Source organism: Bos grunniens, chromosome 15 (genome assembly GCF_055505025.1).
Source record: "Bos grunniens cultivar Pamir isolate PY7600 chromosome 15, Bosgru_T2T1.0, whole genome shotgun sequence".
NCBI classification, from domain to species: domain Eukaryota; kingdom Metazoa; phylum Chordata; class Mammalia; order Artiodactyla; family Bovidae; genus Bos; species Bos grunniens.
Window position 1 is genome coordinate 67,833,009 of NC_141179.1, and position 22,521 is coordinate 67,855,529.

At 41.1% G+C, this 22,521-nt stretch overlaps 1 long non-coding RNA gene across 1 annotated transcript in view; it reads left to right on the forward strand.

Moving 5' to 3' along the window:
- The window catches only part of LOC147358438 (uncharacterized), a 39,357-nt gene extending 17,096 nt beyond the window's left edge, over positions 1–22,261 (forward strand). The window contains exon 2 of the long non-coding RNA XR_015142261.1: positions 21,743–22,261. This is a non-coding gene — a long non-coding RNA (uncharacterized LOC147358438). The remainder of the gene's footprint in view (positions 1–21,742) is intronic.
- The last annotated feature ends 260 nt before the right edge of the window (positions 22,262–22,521 follow it).

Sequence of the window (22,521 nt, forward strand, 5' to 3'; positions counted from 1 at the left end):
TGTACCAAATCTTTATCCATTCATCTGTCAATGAATGTCTAAGTTAGACGTTCTTGTATTTCTCCTTGAAAATCAACCAATTCTTTTTTGAGCTCATATATTTCTTGCAAACCCTTACTAAATGTAATGAGTAATAATCAACGTACTTTAATACCTGTTTTCTAACCACTTTCCCCACAGATAAAAGCTTAGAAGGCACTGGTCCTGTCTTCCAAGAAAGACATTTTACCAAATGTCTTGTAACTGTATTTTATGGGTGTCTATCTTTTGAGCCTATATTAAAATTTTTCTCCACTGTATTCTACTAAGCCACTAACTGAGCCAATGCCACATGTTTTAGGGGTGTGTTATGGCATTATGCTACTTGAAGGTATACATTTCTTTATTAAGGAGGTCTAATTTCTGTTACAAATAAATCTCAAAGTGTATAGTGGCCTAAACACAGAAGTTTTTCTGACTTATGTGAGTAATCTAAGCTTGTTCTAGTGTAGCAGGAAGTGGGCTAGGTTTGTGATAGTTTTTCAGAGATCCAGGCTGATGGAGACTAGACTATCTTCATCTCATAACTTCCAAAGAGTCCCTAGGTCTCGTCAGCTACCAGCAACAGAGGTAAGAGAGATGCAGGAGGATGGCATGAGAGGTTTCAGTGGGCCAGGCTGGCACTTGGCATCTATTACTTAGTGTACATTCCATTGGCTAAAACTTGGTCCCATGGTTGTACCCAGCTTCAGGAGAGGCTGGGAAATTTATTCCTGCAGTGTGCCTCTCTTCAGGCAGATGAAGAGAACATAGATTTTAGTGAGCAATTAGCATAAATTACTTGGATTTTTAAAAAAGTCCTGTATTTTTCTTGTAATTAAAAAAGAACCCTATAATATGGTTCTTTTTGCCTTGTCTTTGAGCATTTTTGTTACTTGGAGTTTATCTTGGGAAAATGAATGGACAAGTGAATAGTGACATATGTACAAGATTATATTGCAGAATTGTTTATGTGAGAGGGGACATTTGAAATAGCCTAAGTGGCAACCCACTCCATTACTCTTGCCTAGAGAATCCCATGGACGGAGAAGCCTGGTGGGCTACAGTCCATGGGGTCACAAAGAGTCAGACAGGACCGAGCAACTTAGCTTTCACTTTCACTTTAATAGATAAATGCTTGGAGATTGGCTACTACATGGCCTGTAGGTCAATAATCAAAGATCTGTATTCATTGATATTAAAAGAAATTAATGTCATGTTAAGTAAGTAAAGGATGCTAAATGATAGTATGTACTATCTTTGTCTTGCATATTTTTGTGTCTTTATGTGTTGAAGTTTGGAAGACTATCAAGATGGCAATAATGGTGATCCATGAGTGGTTAGATTATGAATTTCAGTTTTTCCTCTTTTTCTTAACAGTATTATGTATATGATATAGTGAATAAATCATTTTGATTATTATAAGACCAATACTGCTGATATTGTGTCAGAACAGCCAGTTTGTAGGGTTCTACCTCTCACATCCTGATGTGGAGTTACTCTCCTTGTGTTATCATAGCTGTTAGAAAAGTAGTTGTTTGGTAAAGAATCCCCTAGCTTCCGTGTGCTTTCTTTATTCAAGTGATATCCAACTCCTACTTTTGCCCCATTGGATAACTGCCCCAAAGTAGTGCGGTCCTATAAAAACACTTTCACACAATTTTCTTATTTACTCTCTACAATAATCCTAAGAAATCAGAGTGGTTATTTTTATGATCAGGAGTCAGAATTTCTAATCTAACCTAATCTTTCTAATCATCTTCAGAAAGATGAAGTGACTTTGCTAACGTCATGTCTGGTGAGAGCTGGAGCCAGACTTGAACCTGGATCTTCTTGCAGAGTTGGCCTCTCCCACCCTAGTCACTGTCAACCAGGGCTGCACTTTCACATCCCCTAAGGGAATTCACCAACTGCTTGCTCTCACCTCAGATTGAATAAAGGAATCATTCCTATGTTTCTAAACACCATGAGTCACTATAATATGCAATGGGTTTTGGAATATCTGTCTAATGCCAGGGTGCCACAGGGACAAGACTCACAGAAGCCTGTACTGTAGGGGGCTGGGAAGATGTTGTTCTGCTTCATTTCCAGCTGTGGGTGATAGAGAAATCTGGAGAGGCAAATTAGATGTGAGTAGCCTTGAAGAGCAGAGAAGACAATGGCACCCCACTCCAGTACTCTTGCCTGGAAAATCCCATGGACAGAGGAACCTGGTGGGCTGCAGTCCATGGGGTTGCTAAGAGTCGGACATGACTGAATGACTTCACTTTCACTTTTCACTTTCATGCATTGGAGAAGGAAATGGCAACCCACTCCAGTGTTCTTGCCTGGAGAATCCCAGAGATGGGGGAGCCTGGTGGGCTGCCGTCTATGGGGTCGCACAGAGTTGGACACGACTGAAGTGACTTAGCAGCAGTAGCAGCAGCAGCCTTGCAGAGAGAGGGGGAGAATGTAAACTCTTATAGCAAAGCAAAAGAATAGAAAGAGGAAACAAACAAACAAAAAACAACCAAGGTTCTCATTTGAGCCTGAGATGTAGTACCAGGGACTAAAGATCTCTTCCTGAAGATTCTGGACCAGCCCAGGCACATATGCAGGAAAGAGAGATTCATCTTTCCCTGTAGTGCCCTTCCCATGCCAGGGCTCCCGCCCCTTCCTCTACCACCTCCCATATGTGCAATATCTGGTTATTGGACATCAGTTTATTTCCTTGGTTTATTGGTCTTCCCTAGTCATCTTTTTCTTTACTTTTAAGTGAACATGTTCTCAAGTAATTCACAAGGTGGGGGAAACTATGTAAACCAATTTACATTAAGATACCATTTACTGATGGTAGCTTGTTACTTTTTCCTTCTCATAAGTATTTGTAGATTAATAACACTTACCCCAAAGAAATGAGTCACTGAGATTGAACATGAGGAAAAGTATAGACCTTCAGGAGAGAACTAGGACTAGGAGATCATTATGTAGTTCATTATACTTGGAATATTGCTGTAGGTGTTCAGCTCCTTGTGGGGAGAGAACTGAGTTATTTAATCATTTATTCACTAAATAAATATTGAGCGTCACCTATATGCCCACATGGTCTAGGTATAGGAGATGCAGACGTGAGCAAAATAGGAGGATAATTTCTTTACAATATTGTGGTGTTTTTTGCCATACATCGACATGAATCACCTACGAGTGCACATGTGTCTCCCCATCCTGAATCCCCTACCACCTCCCTCCCCTCTGGGTTGTCCCAGATCACTGGCTTTGAATGCCCAGCTTCATGCATCGAACTTGTAATGGTCATCTATTTTACATATGGTAATGCACTGCTGCTGCTAAGTCGCTTCAGTCATGTCTGACTCTGTGCGACCCCATAGACGGCAGCCCACCAGGCTCCCCTATCCCTGGGATTCTCCAGGCAAGAACACTGGAGTGGGTTGCCATTTCTTTCTCCAATGCATGAAAGTGAAAAGTGAAAGTGAAGTCATTCAGTCATGTCCGACTCTTAGCGACCCCATGGACTGCAGCCTACTGGGGTCCTCTGCCCATGGGATTTTCCAGGCAAGAGTACTGGAGTGGGTTGCCATTGCCTTCTCTGATGGTAATATACAGACATGAGCCAAAAAGATTAAAAATCTCTGCCCTTGTAAAGCTTACATTCTAGTGGGAAGAATAGGTAAAGTGAAAGTGAAAGCCACTCAGTCGTGTCCGACTCTTTGTGACCCCATGGCCTATATATATTCCATGGAATTCTCCAGGCCAGAATACCAGAGTGGGTAGCCTTTCCCTTCTCCAGGAGATCTTCCCAACCCAGGGATTGAACCCAGGCCTCCTGCATTGCAGGCAGATTCTTTACCAGCTGCGCCACCAGGGAAGCCCAAGGTTAGGTAATGAACATAACAAATAAGGAAATACATAATGTGTTAGATGGAGAAGAATGAAACAATGGAGGGAAATAGGACCAAAGGAAGAAGAAGGTAAAGCCTTCAGTAAGTAGAGACCAGGAGGTTAAAGAAGGCACCATGTCAATATCCAGCAGAACAACTTTCAAGGAGGAAGAAATAGTAAGTGTGAAGGTTATGAGATCACAGTGTTCTGTTGTGATCCAGAAACAGTGGGTGCCAGTGTGGCTGGAACAGAGAGAGAGAGAGGGAAGGACTTCCCTGGTGGTTCAGTGGTTAAGAATCCGCCTTCCAGTGCAGGGGACGTGGGTTCAGTCCTTGGTCCAAGAAGATTCCACATGCCCGCAGAGCACCTGTATGTCACTACGACTGAAGCCTGTGCACCTAGAGCCCAAGCTCTGCAGTAAGAGAAGCCGCCAAAATGAGAAGCCTGCTCATTGCAATGAAGAATGGCCCCGGCTCACGGCAACTAGAGAAAGGCTTAGCAGTAATGAAAACCCAACACAGCCAAAAATTAATTAAGTAGTATTTTTAAAAAGAGAGGGAAAATAGCAAAGGACGAGGTCAGAGATAACAGCAGGGACAGTATTATGTAGTTGCTGCTGCTGCTAAGTCGCTTCAGTCATGTCCAATGTGGGGTCTCATACAAACTATGATTTTTACCTAGGGAGGCACGGGAGTCATTGGAGGGTATGGAGATGATTCTGGCTCCTAGATGCTGAATGTAGGGGCACAGGGCAGATTTGGAGTGACCTGTCAGGGGGGCTGTAGCAGTGATCCTGGCAAGAGATGATGATGGCTTGGGCCAGGGTGATGTGGAGGGGGTGATGAAAAGTGGTGAATCCTGAATATTTTGAAAGAAGAGCCAGTAATTACTTACTAATGAAGTAGACGTGTGGTTCGAGAGAAGAAGAGGCAGGAAGAGCGGTCATTTCTGGAAGGATACAACCGACATAAGTGACACAAAGAGTAAGGTGACCGGCACAGGATTCAGGGAGAGGGTGAGGAATGCATGTGATGTGACACTTGAGTTGAGCCTGTTCCAGTGGAGAGTCTGTTAGAGTTTTAGGGGGAAATGATGAGAAAGCAGTTGGCTATTGGATATGTGAGCTTGGATTTCAGAGGGAAGTTTAGGCTGGAGATCAAACTGTAGAAAATGTAGCTTTGTGAAGAAATCGAGATAGATGCAAAGTAGCAGATTGTATAAGTTCAGGCCCTGAAGCCAGATTGCCTGGGTGGCAATATAATCTAACTTCGAGGGGCTCAGTGTCCTCATCTGTAAAATGGAGGTAATAATTATTAGTGTCTAGGGACTTCGCTCGGAGAAGGCAATGGCACCCCACTCCACTGTTCTTGCCTGGAGAATCCCAGGGACAGAGGATCCTGGTGGGCTGCCGTCTATGGGGTCGCACAGAGTCAGACACAACTGAAGTGACTTAGCGGCAGGAGCAGCAGCAGGGACTCCCCTGGTGGTCCAGTGGTTAAGATCCCATGCTCCTGATGCAGCAGTTCTGGGTTCAGTCCCTGGTCGGGGAACTAGACCCCAATGCCTCAACTAAGAGTTCACCTGCTGCAACTAAAGATCCTGCATACTGCAATGAAGAGTGAAGATTCCAACATCCTGAGCGCCACAACTGAGACCCAGTGCAGCCAAATCTATTTAAAAAGTAAATAAAATAATTATAGCGTCTATTTTACAAAGTTGGTGTGAAAATTAAGTTAATAAATGTATTTAGATTATGCAAAGGCCTGGCTCACTGTGGACAGTGACTGCAGCCATGAAATTAAAAGATGCTTGCTTCTTGAAAGGAAAGCTATGACAAATCTAGACAGCATATTAAAAAGCCGAGACATCACTTTGCTGACAAAGGTCCATATAGTCAAAGTTATGATTTTTCCAGTAGTCATGTATGGATATGATAGTTGAATCATAAAGAATGCTGAGTACCAAAGAATTGATGATTTTGAATTGTAGAGCTGGAGAAGACTCTTGAGAGTTCCTTGGACTGCAAGAAGATCAAATCAGTCAATCCTAAAGGATATCAACCCTGAATATTCACTGGAAGGACTAACGCTGAAGCTCCAATACTTTGGCCACTTGTTGCAAAGAGCTGAATCATTGGAAAAGATTCTGATGCTGGGAAAGATTGAAGTCAAAAGGAGAAGAGGTCAGCAGATGATGTGATTGTTAGATAGCATCACTGGCTCAGTGGACATGAATCTGAGCAATCTCCTGGAGACAGTGAAGGACAGGGGAGCCTGGTATACTGTAGTCCATGGGGTCGCAAAGAGTCAGACGTTAATTAGCCACTGAACGACAACAACAGCAATGACAACAAAAGGCTTGGCTTCTAGGGAGTGCTAAAAATGTTAGCTGTTATGATTGTTAACTATTAGTTTACTGTGAGTTGCCTTTTATTGGTGTAGTTGTTAAAGCCTTTCCTGTATTATCACACACAGTCCTCAGAAGAAACATGAGAGTTAATATTATTTTCTTTATGAGATATAAGCTACTAAGGCACCAAAAGGATAAATCACTTAACCCAAGAAGACCCAGGCCTGTTTGACCCCAAGGTAGGACAATCAATCTTTTTTATAAATAGTAAAATTTAGTCTAGTGTGCAGGTCAAGACATTAGGAGATTAGAGTTCTTAGCTCACATAAATAGCCAAGCTAGAAGCCCAGTGAGTTTAAGCTCAAAATAATCCTGTGAACAAAGCAAGAGGATAATTTGAAATGTCAATGTGACATTCTGTTCCACAGTAAATTAATAAGATGTGACTGGAGGCCTTTCTAATCATGGCTGTAACAATCAGAAGCCATACTTTCTCTCCCCTCTAATCTCAGGCTATGACAATAGGCAATCAGGAGGAACATCCTTCAAATACCAGCGGAGTCCTTTTCATACAAAAAGGTGACATATTGGCAGTATCCAGTTGTATTCATTTCCGTTGGAAAAGGTGTTGCTTTAAATACTATTATGTGATGAAGAAGTAAGCAATGAAAAAACAGTTAGGTTTCTGTAATTAATTTGGTATTGATAGAAAACACTTGCATTATCCCCTACTCTCTGTTGCTAAGGTGATGGTTGGCCAGGTGTTTTGAGTGACTTTAAGGCCTGGGCCAAAGGCTGTGAGCTCACAGGTAGTATTTAAGCCGACAGGCAAGATGTACTGGGTCACCCTGGTGTTTTCCCCTCATATTTCAGAATCGTTTCACTTTGGCCATTTCCTTGGTTTACAGATTCTTGGTTCTAAGTCTTTATGATGGCTTTGGACACCTTCTCCATTTGATGTCAGTGCTGTGTCCTGGATTCCGATAACTCTGTTCTATAGATTATGAACAGCTCCCTACTTACCACTTTCTGATATAGTAAGCCCCCTACATATGAACCTTCAAATTGCGAACTCTCAAAGACGTGAACATGCGTTTGCATGTCCAGTCACGTTTCTTATGTACATTGGCACACGTGCGCATCCTCTATGTGTGGTTATGCTTTTGTGTTCTTTATTGTACAAAACTGTATAGAGTACACTAGTACAGTATCTTTATTTTAAGCCCAAGATGTGTGAAGCAAGCTAAAAGCAGCAGTATACAGCCAGTTGTGTTAGCTGGGCACCTAAGCTAACTTTGTTGGACTTACCACCAAAGTGGACTTAAGAATGTGCTCACAAGTAGAGGATTTATTGTACTTATCTGTTAACTTGTACTTTACTTGTTAAAATTCCATTCCCCCACTTGGCTAAGGAGGGGAGATAATCCTCATGGGTGAAGCTGGTTAGACCTTGTTGGATAACTCATGTTATGGCTGAAGAGAGGTCTCACAGCTGAGACTACAGATTTCCAAAACTTGGGAAGTGTCTCTATGATTTTGACAGTATGAATCCTTCCATTCTCAGGATAAAGCTGCAATCTTTTATTCTTGGGAGGTGAGATGGAGAGAGAGAGGGCAACTTTAATCCAGGTATTTATGTTGAGTCAGAGCTTCACAACACATAAACGTAGGAGAGACCAGATATCACTGAAATGTAGTATGGAAAATATTCTGTTCAGGTCAGAAATCTACATGTCATCTACCTCTATTTCTGCTTTTGCCTTATCACCCACATCCAAACCACCAGTCATCTCTGCTGGCTGTGCTTCTAAAATACATCCGTCATCTTCCTACTTTTCTCCATCTCTTCTGCTGCCACCCTGGTCCAAGTCTCCATAATCTTACTGTTGAAACTGTCAGGCATAGCTTTCTTGTTGGGGATCAAAAGACAGTCCTATATGAAAGGGATGGAGTGGAAATCTGCCATTTGGCCCAGAACTTTGGCCATGGAAAATTTTGAACTATATCCAAACTATAAAAAAGTTGTCCCTTATATTTTAGAAATTCTTATTTCTTCTTTCTCATCACTGCACTCCTGAGACTCACCATGGAAATGCACATCTTTGTCTAGACCTGTGCTGTCCAATATTGTAGATGATGGCAACATGGGGATATTTAAATTTTAATTAATAATAAAATCAATGGAAAATTCAGTTTTATTTGTCTCATTAGCAACATTTAAAGTATTTGCTAGCTATGGGTGGCTAGCATATTTGACTTAAATTGGTCACTCTATTTGACCTAAATTGGAGTTATAGAGCATTTCATCATTGTAGAAAATTTCTCTTGGATATTGCTAGCTTAGAATGATTTCCATGGTTTTTATTCACTTGGATTTGCATCCAGCACTTTTCCAAACTATGATTTGAGGACAGTCAGAAAATTAAAAACATTTTTGGAAATTGCTTTGGAGATTATCTAGTGCAATCTCTTAGTATAATTGATGAGTAAACAGGTTCAGAGAGCTTAGGTGACTGGCCAAGGCGACCTGGCTAGCACTTGGACAAAGTTAGCCGGAATGTGCTTTCAGACCAGATAAGTAACCATGACTAATTGCATGCAGTAAAATTGTACATCTGCAAAATGGGAACAATCACAATAGCCCTTCCTCAGAGTAACACTGAGGTAGCTTTCCGCCATATGTAGACACCAGCTGCTGACTCATTAAATGGTACGCTGACTTTGCCAGGACACTGTAAACTATTCAGTATAATTCAGTGTGAGTGTGATGGGAAAATTGATTCAAAAAACACTAAATCAAAAAGCTGTCAGCATGACTGGGCTCAAAGATGAGTCATACATTACACTGTGTTATCAAGCTCACAGTAGGTCCCCCTAATGAGACAGTTCCCATTTCTGATGGCGTTGTAAAATGGCTAGCAATTTGGGGGCTTTGAAGGGCCCTTAAGTGATGCTGTCTTCAGCACTTCAGATCTATTTGGCATCTTCAAAGGATATTCCTGTCCATCCATCTGGCCTGATGTGACTAACTCCCTGAGCCTCTTCAAAAGAAAGGGCATCTAGTTCAGTATTGCTTCCCGCTGTGGAGCGTCTTCTCAGTTCGGGGGTGGAGTCATTGCTTTGATACGTGTGTGTAGTGCATGAAAGACAATGTACAGGACCTTTATTTGGTCACTACTTGGACTTTACTTCTTTTGGTGGATGAGAGAAGAGGAGGGCTGGAACAGATGTCTACAGGCAGGAGGAGAATAAACAGTGGGTTCTGTATGGGCTCTCCAGGCTTGCTTATCACACATTAGACAACTGTAAATGGGCGCTGGGGAGACTGGCGAATATAATGGAAAGAATCTAGAAAATGACAGGAGTGTCACGGCACGGCCTAGGCCTGAGAGTCAGGAGCCTCTGTTTAAATCCACAAACGATGCATGTGTAGTGAAGGGCAAGTCATTCTTCCTCTCTGTCCTGACCTCTTATCACCAAAGGAAATACTGTTTCTGTGCTTCCTTTTTGTAGGGTTATTGGGGAGCATTATATGAAAAATGGCTATGAAAATAGTCTGTTAACTGCAATCCCTATGTGGCAACAAGTGGCATTTATTCTTATTATTACTATTGGTATTTGAATATACATTTATTATTTATATCTTAAGGGCTTAGAACCACACTTGTAACCACGTTCTTGAGGTTGTGGCATATTCTTTTTGTCTGAAGTGAAAAAAAAGATTTCATTACATTGAGGACCTTGCTGTCTAGGAGGACCTTTCTCTCCCTTTGGTCCTGTTGCTGCTGCTAAGTTGCTTCAGTCGTGTCCAACTCTGTGCCATCCCACAGACGGCAGCCCACCAGGCTTCCCCGTCCCTGAGATTCTCCAGGCAAGAACATTGGAGTGGGTTGCCATTTCCTCCTCCAATGCATGAAAGTGAAAAGTGAAAGTGAAGTCGCTCAGTCGTGTCCAACTCTTAGCGACCCCATGGACTGCAGACTACCAGGCTCCTCCGTCTGTGGGATTTTCCAGGCAAGAGTACTGGAGTGGGGTGCCATCGCCTTCTCCACCCTTTGGTCCTAAATGTGGCTTAATTTTTGCAGCTTCACTAGAGAAACCATGGGTTAATACCTCCAAGAAATAATGCATTATTTAAGACACTCAAACAAGATTGGTTAGGAAATCAAGGAACTCTTTAGAATGTTAAATGAGAGCTCAAGACTTACTTCTTCACTGGAAATGACCGAAGTGGAGGTTCACTTTTAATGACTTATTAGGTGACTTTTATTTATTTTTTTTTGGTTTGCTTTCCTTTTTTAAGTTAAAATATAGTTGACTTACAATACTGTATTAGTTTTAGATGTACAGCATGGAGATTCATTATTTTTGCAGATTATAATCCATTATTGGATATTATAAAATAATGGGCATAGTTCCCTGAACTATACTGTATATCCTGTTGCTTATCCATTTTATGTGTAGTAGTTTGTGTTAATATCATTGCCCTAATTTGTCCCTCCACTTTTCCCTCTCCTCTTTGGTAACCACAAGTTTGTTTTCTATATCTGTGAGTCTGTTACTATTTTGCATATGCATTCATTTGTGATATTTTTATATTCCACAGATAAGTGGTATCATATAATATTTGTCTTTGATTTATTCCACTAAATGTCACATTCTCGAGATCCATCCACACTGCTACATTGCTACAGATGGCAGAATTTCTTTTTTACGGCTGGGTAAAATTACATTGTATGTATAAATACACACATGCCACATCTTCTTAATCCAGTCATCGTTGATGGGCACTTGGGAGGCTTCCCCGTGCTGGCTGCTGTGAACAGTGCTGCTGTGAACACTGGGGCGCTTATATACCTTTGAATTCGTGATTTCAGGGTTTTTTCAGATATATGCCCAGAAGTAGAATGGCTAGATTATATGGTAGTTCTATTTTTAGTTTTTAAGGAAGGTCCATGCTATTTTTCATAGTGGCTGTACCAAAATTTACATTCCAGGTGATTTTTTTTAACTTCTCGCTTTATTTTAAATTTTATTTTAATTTTTTAAATACCAAAGACATCTGGGTGACTTTTTGATAAATTCAGTAGGCAAACTCAGTGGGTTACTGTATGGCTATAAGAAGCACGTGATTGTTCTAAATTTTGAAGGTTCTGTTTTGCCTCTTGCTCTGAGATTTCGCAGGGTATCACACAATGTAATGGTCCTCAGGACCGTTTTTTATAATTGCCCTGGTTGTGTCATGCACAGGATCCTTGGTTGAGGTGGCTCATGGGAGCTGAAATCTAAGCTTTCCTTTCATTGGACTGTGTCTACCTAAACTGGGCTGAGTTTCCAGTTTTGCATGAAGGCATCTTATAGTACAGTGAAGGCCCTGGGAGATTATATCTTCCATGAAGGAGACACCGTCATCCTGTTTTATTCCAGTGAGAAATGGGTAAATCATGAAGGCAAACTTACAAAAAGATGTAAAAGACTTTTGGTTACATATGGAGATTTGAAAACACATATTTATATCTCCTTTCTCCTTGAAAGTGAAAGTATTAGTCTCTCTGTTTTTGTCGAACTCTGCAGTGCCATAGACTGTGGCCCACCAGACCCCTCTGTCCATGGGATTTCCCAGGCAAGAATACTGGAGTGGGTAGCCATTCACTTCTCCAGGGGATTTTCTTGACCCAGGGGATCAAACCCAGGTCTCCTGCATTGCAGGAAGATTCTTTACTTTCTGAGCCACCAGTGAAAGCCCACTTAAAATATGTGAATGGTTTAGTCATGTATTATGTGCCTACTCTGCACCACACAATGTTGTTGCTTACAAGAACCCTGTGCGATAATTATTATTGTCCCCTTCTGGATAGGAGACTCGAGGCTCAGAGAGATGAAGTAATGGTTTTGGTTATACAACAGGATTCTGACTCAGATTTTTGGCTCCAGAACGTCCACTCTCTCTATTATTTGCTTTCTTTGTAGAGTTTACAAACTGCATTTAAATCCACTTCCTGTGCCTGTGGCAGATTCATTTTGGTGTGTGGCAGAACCAATACAATATTGTAAAGTTAAAAAATAAAATTAAAAAAAAAAAGAAAATCATCCAAAAATTAAAAAAAAAAATCCACTTCCTCATTCGACACTACCCACATCTGGTTAGATGGAATGGCAGGTATCAACACCCCTGGTACTTACTGGGGGCTTCCCCACTGGATCCTCTGATGCAGTGACTTGTCCAAGGTCAAACAACTTACGTGAATACCCATGTATACACTTACTTTGATAGTACTGAAACTGTCAAAACACCAGCATGGATAGGACATATTGCTGAGAGCTGTCAGTGTTCTGCCAAGAAGGCATGATTTTGCCTACATCAGAGATGCTTGGCCAGAAGCACCCTTTGCATGATTACATACCTGTCCTGAATAGATGCCTTGATGTCCTCTTGGGAGCTCTTGGACTGCTATGTCACAGAATGGCCTTTCATATGATTCCCTGTAAAAACAGATGAGTGTTCAAATGGCAAGAAACAACGGAGAGGAATAAGGACACCAGTGATTAAAATGAAGCTTAGTCCCCTGGAAATGCTGGTTTCAGGAATTTTTGGGTACAGAACATCAAAATTACAGTGCAGCTCTTGGAGAACTTCTCTCCAACTGTGTAAATGATCATATTGGAAATGTCAACAAAAAATGAAACTCTTTTTTAGAGGGGGGCCTATTAAAAGACAACATTCATAGTAAAGTTAGAAATGCATTAGCTCTTTTGGACGAGGTGATAGCATCACTTTTTGGCACCAGAGTAGTCCCATATGCACATGGGGTAGAGTACTTGATGGGTTTATGATCTTCCCCCGCAAAATTGTTATTGCCTCTTGATGCCTTGCCATATATCACACAGTGCATAAGTCAATTTACAAATCCTATGATACCAAATGTCTGTTCTGATCAGCCCTTCAGTCTTTTAATATTTATATAATGGTTCCCTTTGACAGAGCTTGGTAAAATTTCTTCTGGTAGCTGGAGGCTAGAGGGATATTAGGGTGCGGGCGCAGATCAGAAAAACCTGTGAAGATTGACTGGCAGATTTAGTGGTTACTGAGTAAAACAATTAGGTTACGCCTAACAGGTGCACTGGAACGAAACCTAACGCTGTCACTGCTTTGGTCCTGAGAGCTTCGGAGGAAGAGCCTGAGTGATATGCCCAAAGTGTTTCCGTGGGGATATTTGGATTGCAGGGACCTATGGACTGTGAACTTGTGCTCATCAAGGGTGAAAAAGAAATTTTGAAAAGCTGTTAGCTTGTGTCAACTCTCATGTAACCAGACTGCCGTGTACTTCACATCACGGTGCACAAAATCTGCAAGGTTTGTGTGGGAAGTCAGATCTGAGGAAGTTCTCAGGGACATTTGATTGAGAGTTTTTGGAAGCCAAAGATGTGGAATTCTGCTTCAGGCATAGGTATTCTGTTCCAGCTTTCATTCATTTATTCATCCTTTCATGTAAAAATTTACTGCTAAACTTGTAATTAGAGGGAACATCATCATTAGTCTGTTAGGACAAATAGATGTCATCTGAAAAGGATGCATCATTATGCAATATTCAGGATTCCATCTGCTCAGAGTGGCAAAAAATGTAGTCTTTTCCTCAGAGGATGCTCTTCTCATGGTGGGTCCAAGAAGCCTGGGGTGCCAGCTGATTCCAGATGGTGAGTCCAAGTTGTCTCTCTCTCCAAAGGCTTATTGTTTTTTACTGATCTCTGGTGCTTCATAAAACCACCAGGTCCTGCAAGGTCCGGCCCATAGAGATTGAGGAGATGCTGGCTTGTGGCATAGCACAGCAGGGATTAGAAGAACAACCCACACCCCAGTCATGTCTAGATGTGGGTACCTCATGCCAACACTGACTCAGCGGAATAGCACTTTCTCTACCCAGGTTTTTCAATTAGCCCAGCGCATTGCCTGAGGATTATAAAGACATCATGTTATCAGAATGCATGGTTTGGAATTAGCTTTTTGGCAAATCCAGAAACAATATCCTCCATCTCACTCATGGTGATTTTGATCTCAGGGGGCTTGGTAGAGCTTTCCTGTCCATAGGCTTTGGTCAGGGACACCCTCTATCTTCCCCTCAAATATTTAGATGTTTCAATAACTTTGAACCTGGAAGAAAGTTTGAAAGGTCTTGACATTTTATTTCCCAGAAGGTCTTTTTGGTCTTATGCAAATTTTTACTCCCTCCACTTCAAATTGTATTTCAATTTGTAAGGGGGGAGGATAAAAGTTCTGTCAACAGAGCCGGATTCTGCTCTTCCTTCAAAATTAAGAGAAACCCTGCCCAGTGCAGGAGACGGGGTTCGATCCCTGGGGCGAGAAGATCCCTGGAAGAGGGCATGGCAACCCACTCCAGTATTCTTGCCTGGGAAATCATATGACCAGAGGAGCCTGCTGGGCTGTAGTGCATGGAGTCACAAAAGAGCTGGACTCAGCTTAGCAGCTAAACACAAGTGCCTCACTAGGCACTCACTCATATCTGTTGTGCATTGGACATCTGTTAGGGCCTAGGGCCTGACAAACTAAATTCAATTTTGTTGGAACACAACCCTGCCCATTCATTTACTATTATTTATGGCTCCTATCCCCTGGTTTTTTCCCCTGCATTTCATCCTTGCTAGAGCAAGCTTAGACATTGGTAGGAGACATAAGAGACATGGGTTCAATCCTTGGATTGGGAAGGAAGAGGACACGGCTACGTACTCCAGTATTTTTGCATAAAGAATCCCATGGACAGAGGAGCCCGGTGGGCTGCAGTTCATGGGGTCGCAAAGAATTGGACAAGACTGAAGCTAATTAGCACACACAGACACACAGACACAGACACACACACACACACACACACACAGAGGAAATAGAGTTCTTGCAGGGGTGCTCACCACTTCACAAGCTAGTACTCCCTCCCTCCGTGCTGGGTCCCAGCTGAAGCTGTGGGTCTCTGCAGCAGAGGGTGTCTTACTCTGGAGTCTCCTTTCTATTTCTGCTGAAAAGAATGGAAATATCTATGGGATTTGGGGTATAAGAGACTTGGAGAGATTGCAAGAGTGGGAGGGTGGGGTGGTGACAGAAATAGTGGACAACGTAACGATGGCCAGACACTGCCGATTCCCTGCACACTGGTCACTTCCTGAGATAAGAGAGAGGCTGTGGGGAGGGAGGGAGCCATGAGGCATAAACTGCATTTTCATTCAATGAGCTCAGTTTTTGAAAATCTGCGGAATGCCCATCTAGCATGGGTACTGACTATATTCATTTTGATAAAAAGGAAAGCTAAAGTTTAACAGGGTTTCTATGCCAGGCATCATGTATAATGACATTTAAGTTCTGTAGTAACTATCATAATCCCCATTTCACAGATGTGGAAACAGGTTTTTAAAATTAAGAGTAACATAATTAGGATTCAAGCACATAAGTTGAAAGACTTATATTCAACCTATTAAAATATGTAATACAAGTCGTCAAATATTTTTGGTGACTTAGTTGATCATAGAGCCATTGACTATAGAAAACATTTAGACCTTTTTATAAGACCTAGCAAAGAATTTGAATGGAATTGCTGTTACTTCAAGGAAGCTGAGAGAAGAATCATCACCATAAATAAAACATTGTTGATGATAATAGACATTCCTTGACTACTCATGACCTAATGATCATCCATTTAGCAGAGTTTCTGTCAAATTGTGGCTAAACAGATGGAGGCTACATGATGATAGCTAGTGACAGCTTCATCCAACACAGGGTAGTGTCAATAATTTATAGTATTAGAAGAAATTATTAATCAGGTAAACAACTTTTATTTCAATTTATGTCACCTGCTAACCAGTTCTATAAATATATATATTTTGGTTTATGTAGACAAAATAGAAGCAGAGGTTTTCATTTTTGATTTATATATATATTTATTTTTCTGCACAGGTTGTTAAATATTTTAAGTATAGTTTGACGATATTTTAGTTACCTAGTGAATAAATCAAATAGTTAGGGAGACTAATGGATGTGAAAAATGCATCGTAAACTATGACATGCTCATAAATTGTAATGGAAAGAATATATTATTCTACACTTGCACATATATTTTTTAAAAGCAAGAATAAAAATGGTTTAGAAACCTGCTCTTGATTTAGCACTGGGGCTGGGAGTCGATACGTCTCCTGTATAAAATAAATGAATCTATTGGGGTAGCTCAATTGTGTGTAGAAATGTACTGCTGTTCAGGCAGTATGGCACTGTGACAATTGTATGCATTTTGAAGTCATGGGGATCTGAAATTTGTCAATCTTGAGCCTAATCTGTGCAGATTTGGGCACTTTATGTAACTTTTCTGAGCCCCAGTTTTCAAGCTTGTAAAATGTTTGTAAAACTTTTACAACCTGGAGAGTTAGGAAGATGATATTTCTACCATTGTCCTTAATATACTGATAAATATTATTATTAATTTTGAGCATCTCCCATTTCTCCTTTACACACTCTCAAGGATTTGGTTTCTGGTTCTTTATTTAATTTCAATTATCACCCTAAATGCGAGGAACTTCTATTTTAAATTATAGCTCTTATTTTTTAATTATAAAAGCAATACATAGTCATATAGAAAACTTAGAAATCACAGAGAAGCAAAGAACAAAAATAAACATTTATTTCTATCATCCCTAGACAGAATTATTATTAATAACCTTAGTATTTTTATGCATAAATATACCTTTAGAAATTATACCCTACTCTCTGTTTTGCAGATTGTTTTCTTCCACCAAATATATAGTGAACATCTTTTCCACGTCATTAAATGTTCTGCAACATTTAAATAGCCATATACTGGGTGAATATAAAAAGCCGGGTACTTTTTGACTTGCAAAACAAATCCTCAGTTTCTTTCAGTTTTGTTTTTTGAGAACGGGGTTGGGAGAAGGTATGACTTGCCTTTAAGGTATGTTTTTAAAGGGATTTGTGTTTTCCCCAATGAATGTTCAGTGGTTTGAAAGATATGACTCAATCCATACCTTGTGCATGACAATGACAGAATTTAGCACGGTAACCCTCTCAGGGAATTCATTGTCTGCCAGGACTTAGAACTGGCAGATTTACTGATGCTAGAGAGTTTGCTGTCAACAAGACTCACAGGAAAGGCACAGAGTTGCTTTCTATCTTTCAGTTATTCTCTGCAGAAATGCTGCCTTCCACTCTGCATCAGCCACCTCCGTCCCCGAAATATGCAAACCAGCAAGAGGCAAATGCTTTTGAGAAAGGTACAATTGCATTCAAATTGAAAATGGAGGGAGTTGGTCAAAGAAGAAAGATAGAAAGGCATTAAAAATTAATCATCCCAGGGCCATAAAGTCAGCTGGAAACCCTTAGCAATAAAAAATAATTAAATGAAGAAGAAGTTAATGTTTTAAGCAGAGATTTAAATTTTCCAGGGGAGAAGCTGATAGTGGGAGCAGATCTGGGGAGCTGGCAAGATTTACAGGGGAAGCCTGAGTGTCTTGTCCCAGAAGAGGCTGCAGAAAGCATAAAACAGTCATCAAATGCATAACATCATTTATATTATTTAGTATCATTGTTCAGAACCTTGGCTGTAAAAGGAAGTGACATTTTGACTGATTGAGAATAACATTGTTCTATTCAGAACAGATGAAAGTGGCCAAAATTGGAGGAATACTAAAAAAAACACATCACTGCTGAGAGAAGCCCAGAGGAAATATTACAGAAATATTTAGTATGAGAGAGTTGTAGGACTCCAAGCAATAATATTTATCTATCTGTCTTTATAGTTTCAATACCAAAGTGTAAACCTGTGCCTGGGATTACATGTTTATTGGCAGGTTGTCTCTGGGTGGGCTTAATGAATGATCAAGTCTTTGGACCCAAAAGAAGAGTTGAACCTGATTTATAGAAGTTTTTGAGCAAAGCTGACACATATTTTAGGGTTTTCCTGACAAACTCAAAAACTGAGTGTGGCATGATAAAGTTGTGAAGACATTCTTACATAGTGGTTAGGAGAACTGGTCTTGGCAGCAAAGAGATTCTGCTTGAATCTTGGCTGTGCCACTTGCAGTGAAACTTTGGGAAATCACTTCTTTTCTTTGAGCCTTGGTTTCCTCATGTCTAAAATGAGAATGGCAAGAATATATTCACCAACTTCCCTGGCAATTCGGTAGTTATTAATAAGACTTTGCCTTCCAATGCACGGGGTACAAGTTTGATCCTTGGTTGGGGTGCTAAGATCCTATGTGCCTCATGACCCAAAAATCCAAAATGTAAAACAGAAGCAATATTGTAACAAATTCAATAAAAACTGCAAAAATGTCCACATCAGAAATTATCTTAAAAAATATATTCACTTCACAGGGTGGTGGTAATGAGAATTAACTGCAATAGTAGATGTTAAAAATTTAGTATAGGTCTGTGTTCACAGTAAACCTTCAATAAATGAACAGTTGGACATGACTGAGCAACTTTCACACACACACATGGTATCTGGGATTCTGGTCTCTTTCTGTAAATCCCCAAAGATCTTAGGGGTCTTATCGTGGTATTCTTGATTGCTTGTTGCCCACTATAGATGTTTCTTCATTTGAGTACAACATTAATACTGTGACTTCTTTTAGATTCTGATCAACTTTAGGGGCAGAACATTCACTGGGATAATCTGAGAAGGGCCTTCTCCCTTCCCTGGGTTTATCCACAGGCATCTGGTCCCATCACTTCATGGGAAATAGATGGGGAAACAGTGGAAATAGTGTCAGACTTTATTTTTTGGGGCTCCAAAATCACTGCAGATGGTAATTGCAGCCATGAAATTAAGACGCGTACTCCTTGGAAGGAGGCTTATGACCAACCTAGACAGCATATTCAAAAACAGAGAATTACTTTGTCAACAAAGGTCCGTCTAGTCAAGGCTATGGTTTTTCCGGTGGTCATGTATAGATGTGAGAGATGGACTGTGAAGAAAGCTGAGCGCCGAAGAATTGATGCTTTTGAACTGTGGTGTTGGAGAAGACTCTTGAGAGTCCCTTGGACTGCAAAGAGACCCAACCAGTCCATTCAGAAGGAGATGAGCCCTGGGATTTCTTTGGAAGGAATGATGCTAAAGCTGAAACTCCAGTACTTTGGCCACCTCATGCGAAGAGTTGACTCACTGGAAAAACTCTGATGCTGGGAGGGATTGGGGGCAGGAGGAGAAGGGGATGACAGAGGATGAGATGACTGGATGGCATGACCGACTCGATGGACATGAGTTTGAATGAACTCTGGGAGTTGGTGATGGACAGGGAGGCCTGGCTTGCTGCAATTCATGGGGTCACAAAGAGTCGGACACGACTGAGCAACTGAACTGAACTGAAAGGGCCTTCTCGACTTTCCTGGGTTTACCCACAGAAATACCTTAATAATGGTTAGGAGTGAGTGTTCCAGCTGTTGAGAGGCATTGGCACTTATTTATCAGTTTTTTTAAAGCTCATTAAAGTGTATAGAGCTCTGATTGATGCCATTTCTGCACTGCACTGTCAATCTTCAGTTAAAGGAAGCAGGTGAAATATTGAATCGTATTCAGATTATTAATATGTCAAATGAAAATAATAAAACACTTTTTTGGGCAATTGTTACAGCCTTTTTTCCCCCAGTGTTCCTTCAGATGAGCTGAGTTCAGCTGGAAGCTAGCTCTTTGCTTGTCTGTGGGGCTTGCCCTCTGACTACCTTCCTTCTTCAGCCTTTCTGACTTCAGTGTCATCACTGAAGTTTCCCGAAGCAGAACCGTCAACATCATTCTACTATCCTTCTGCAAATAAGCCATCAGCAGTTCTATGAGTTCTGGCTCCCATGAACCTAGAGATTGTCATGCTAAGTGAAGTAAGTCAGACAGAGAGGGAGAAATATTGTAGGACATCCCTTATATGTGGAATCTGAAAAGAAATGATACAAATGAACTTATTTATGAAACAGAAACAGACTCTCAGATTTAAGAATGAACTTATGGTTGCCAGAAGGAAACAATAGGAGGGATAGTTAAGGAGTTTGGGATCAACATGTACACACTGCTGTATTTAAAACAGATAGCCAACATGGACTGACTGCATAGCACAGGGAACTCTGTTCAATATTACGTGGTAGCCTGGATTGAGGAGAGTCTGGGGGAGAATGGCTACATGTATACGTATAGCTGAGTCCCTTTGCTGTCCACCCGAAACTATCACAACATTGTTAATCAGCTATACCCCAGTATAAAATAAAAAGTTAAAAAAATTAAAACAATTCTAGTTCCTATAATGTGTCTATTTCCCATTATCATTACCACTGCCTTGGTTCACGTTGTTGGCATTTCCTGAAGCACTTTAACATCTTGGTTTAACATCTTGATGATGCCCTCTGGGCTTCCCAGGTAGCGCTGGGAAGGACCTACCTACAATGCAGGAGATATAAGAGACATGGGTTAGATCCCTGGATTGGGAAGATCCCCTGGAGGGGGGCCTGGCAACCCATTCTAGTATTCATGCTTGGAGAATCCCATGGACAGAGGAGCCTGGCGGGCTACAGTCCATGGGGTCGCAAAGAGTCAGACACGACTGAAGGGACTTAACACACGCGCATACACATGACTCCCTCTAGTTGGTAATTTAGAAGACATTTAGGCTCTTCCTTTTAAAAGACCAACACAGTGGTGCCACTTCTTTGCTTAAAAATCAGTCAGTGGGTCCATTTTGGCTCCTATCTATTTGGCGTGTTTCCCTCTCCCTTTCCTCATTCTCTTAATTGGATGATTCTAGACTCATACAGAATTACCTGTGGGTCTCCAAAAGGCCCTGCTTTTTCATGCCTCCATTCCTGCTGCCTGAGATACGCCCCTCCCAGATTCTCCTCTACTGAGACTGGAGAGAGATTGTCCCTGTGACACTTGTTCCAGGATCTACTCAATGACTTAATCCTTAGCCTTCCACCTTTAACCCTCATCTTCATCCTGTTGCTCTGTTTTGACAAAACTGGATATGCACTGAGATGAGACCACTGAGGCACGGCCCTGTGCTTATCCGGCCTATTTACCCCACTACAGTGTGGATGCCCTCCACGCAGGGATGGAGTCTCTCTATGTCCTTAGACATTTATGGCCTTAGACACTGCATGTAGTAGATGCTAAATAATACATGGGGTTGAAAAATTGGATGGGTTGGTGGAGAAATGAATGGGAACCCCTGTTGTTTTCCTCTGGCATCTCCTTTCATTCCTGTTCTGACCCCATGCTGCTCTGTGCTCTTAGGAATCCTCCTCTGCATATTTAGAGCCAGCCACGTCATCTTTCATGATGACTTTTTCCTCCCTCATTAAAATCTACCTTTTCTTTGTACTAATTTTAATAGCTGTTTGGAGCAAAACATTTGAGTTTCAATTTTATTCTGAATTACAAATGACTTACCACCCCCACAGCTTCTATTAATATTATTGAAAAGCAATTTTTATTTTTACCTCTAGTTTGAGAAAGAAGGCATAAACTCTTAGGTGAGAGTTTGAAGGAGGAAACAGACAGAACAGGCTCCATCTTGGAAGCAGGACTCCATCTTTGGCTGGACTGTGGACTTTGAGCTATATGCCCAGTATCCATGGAAACGACATACCAGTGGAAAACCAGACCCCCTCCGGATGGAAGAGCCCCAGGGCTCCTACCTAGACTCTCCAGCCTAAAAGAATACCCTAATTATCTGTGTAACTGAATAGAATCATAAATTCTATTATGCTTCTTGGGGTTTGACCACAGGCCTATTGATAATTGTCCACTGTTAACTACCTAGGTTTAAGACATATGAATCCTGGGTGAACTTTGTATCTTTCTTTTTCTTTGTTCAGACTAGTTTCAGGGAATTTGGGGAGGTGGGTTTGGGCGTGTACACTTAGGGTATTTAAGGTTTTCACAAAAACTGGTCAGGGTCCTTGGCTAAGAGGAGACTCTGCTTTGGACCCACCGGTGTAATAAACTGCACTCCACTATCTGCATTGTCCTTCTGAGTGAGTTTGTTTCCCGGAACGCGTGGCTACAACTATTTCAACAACGGTATTAGGTCAGGGAATATAGCTTTCAACTTACACCTTTACCTTGAGGACACATAGACCAACCTCCTTTCACAAAAGAAGAGCTTCACTTTTATAAAATCAGAAATAATATTGTTATAACAGCAATAATAACTACCCTTTCATGAGTGCTTTTATGACTCTGCTATGCAAAGTCCTTTATATAGTCTCACTTAGTCCTCATA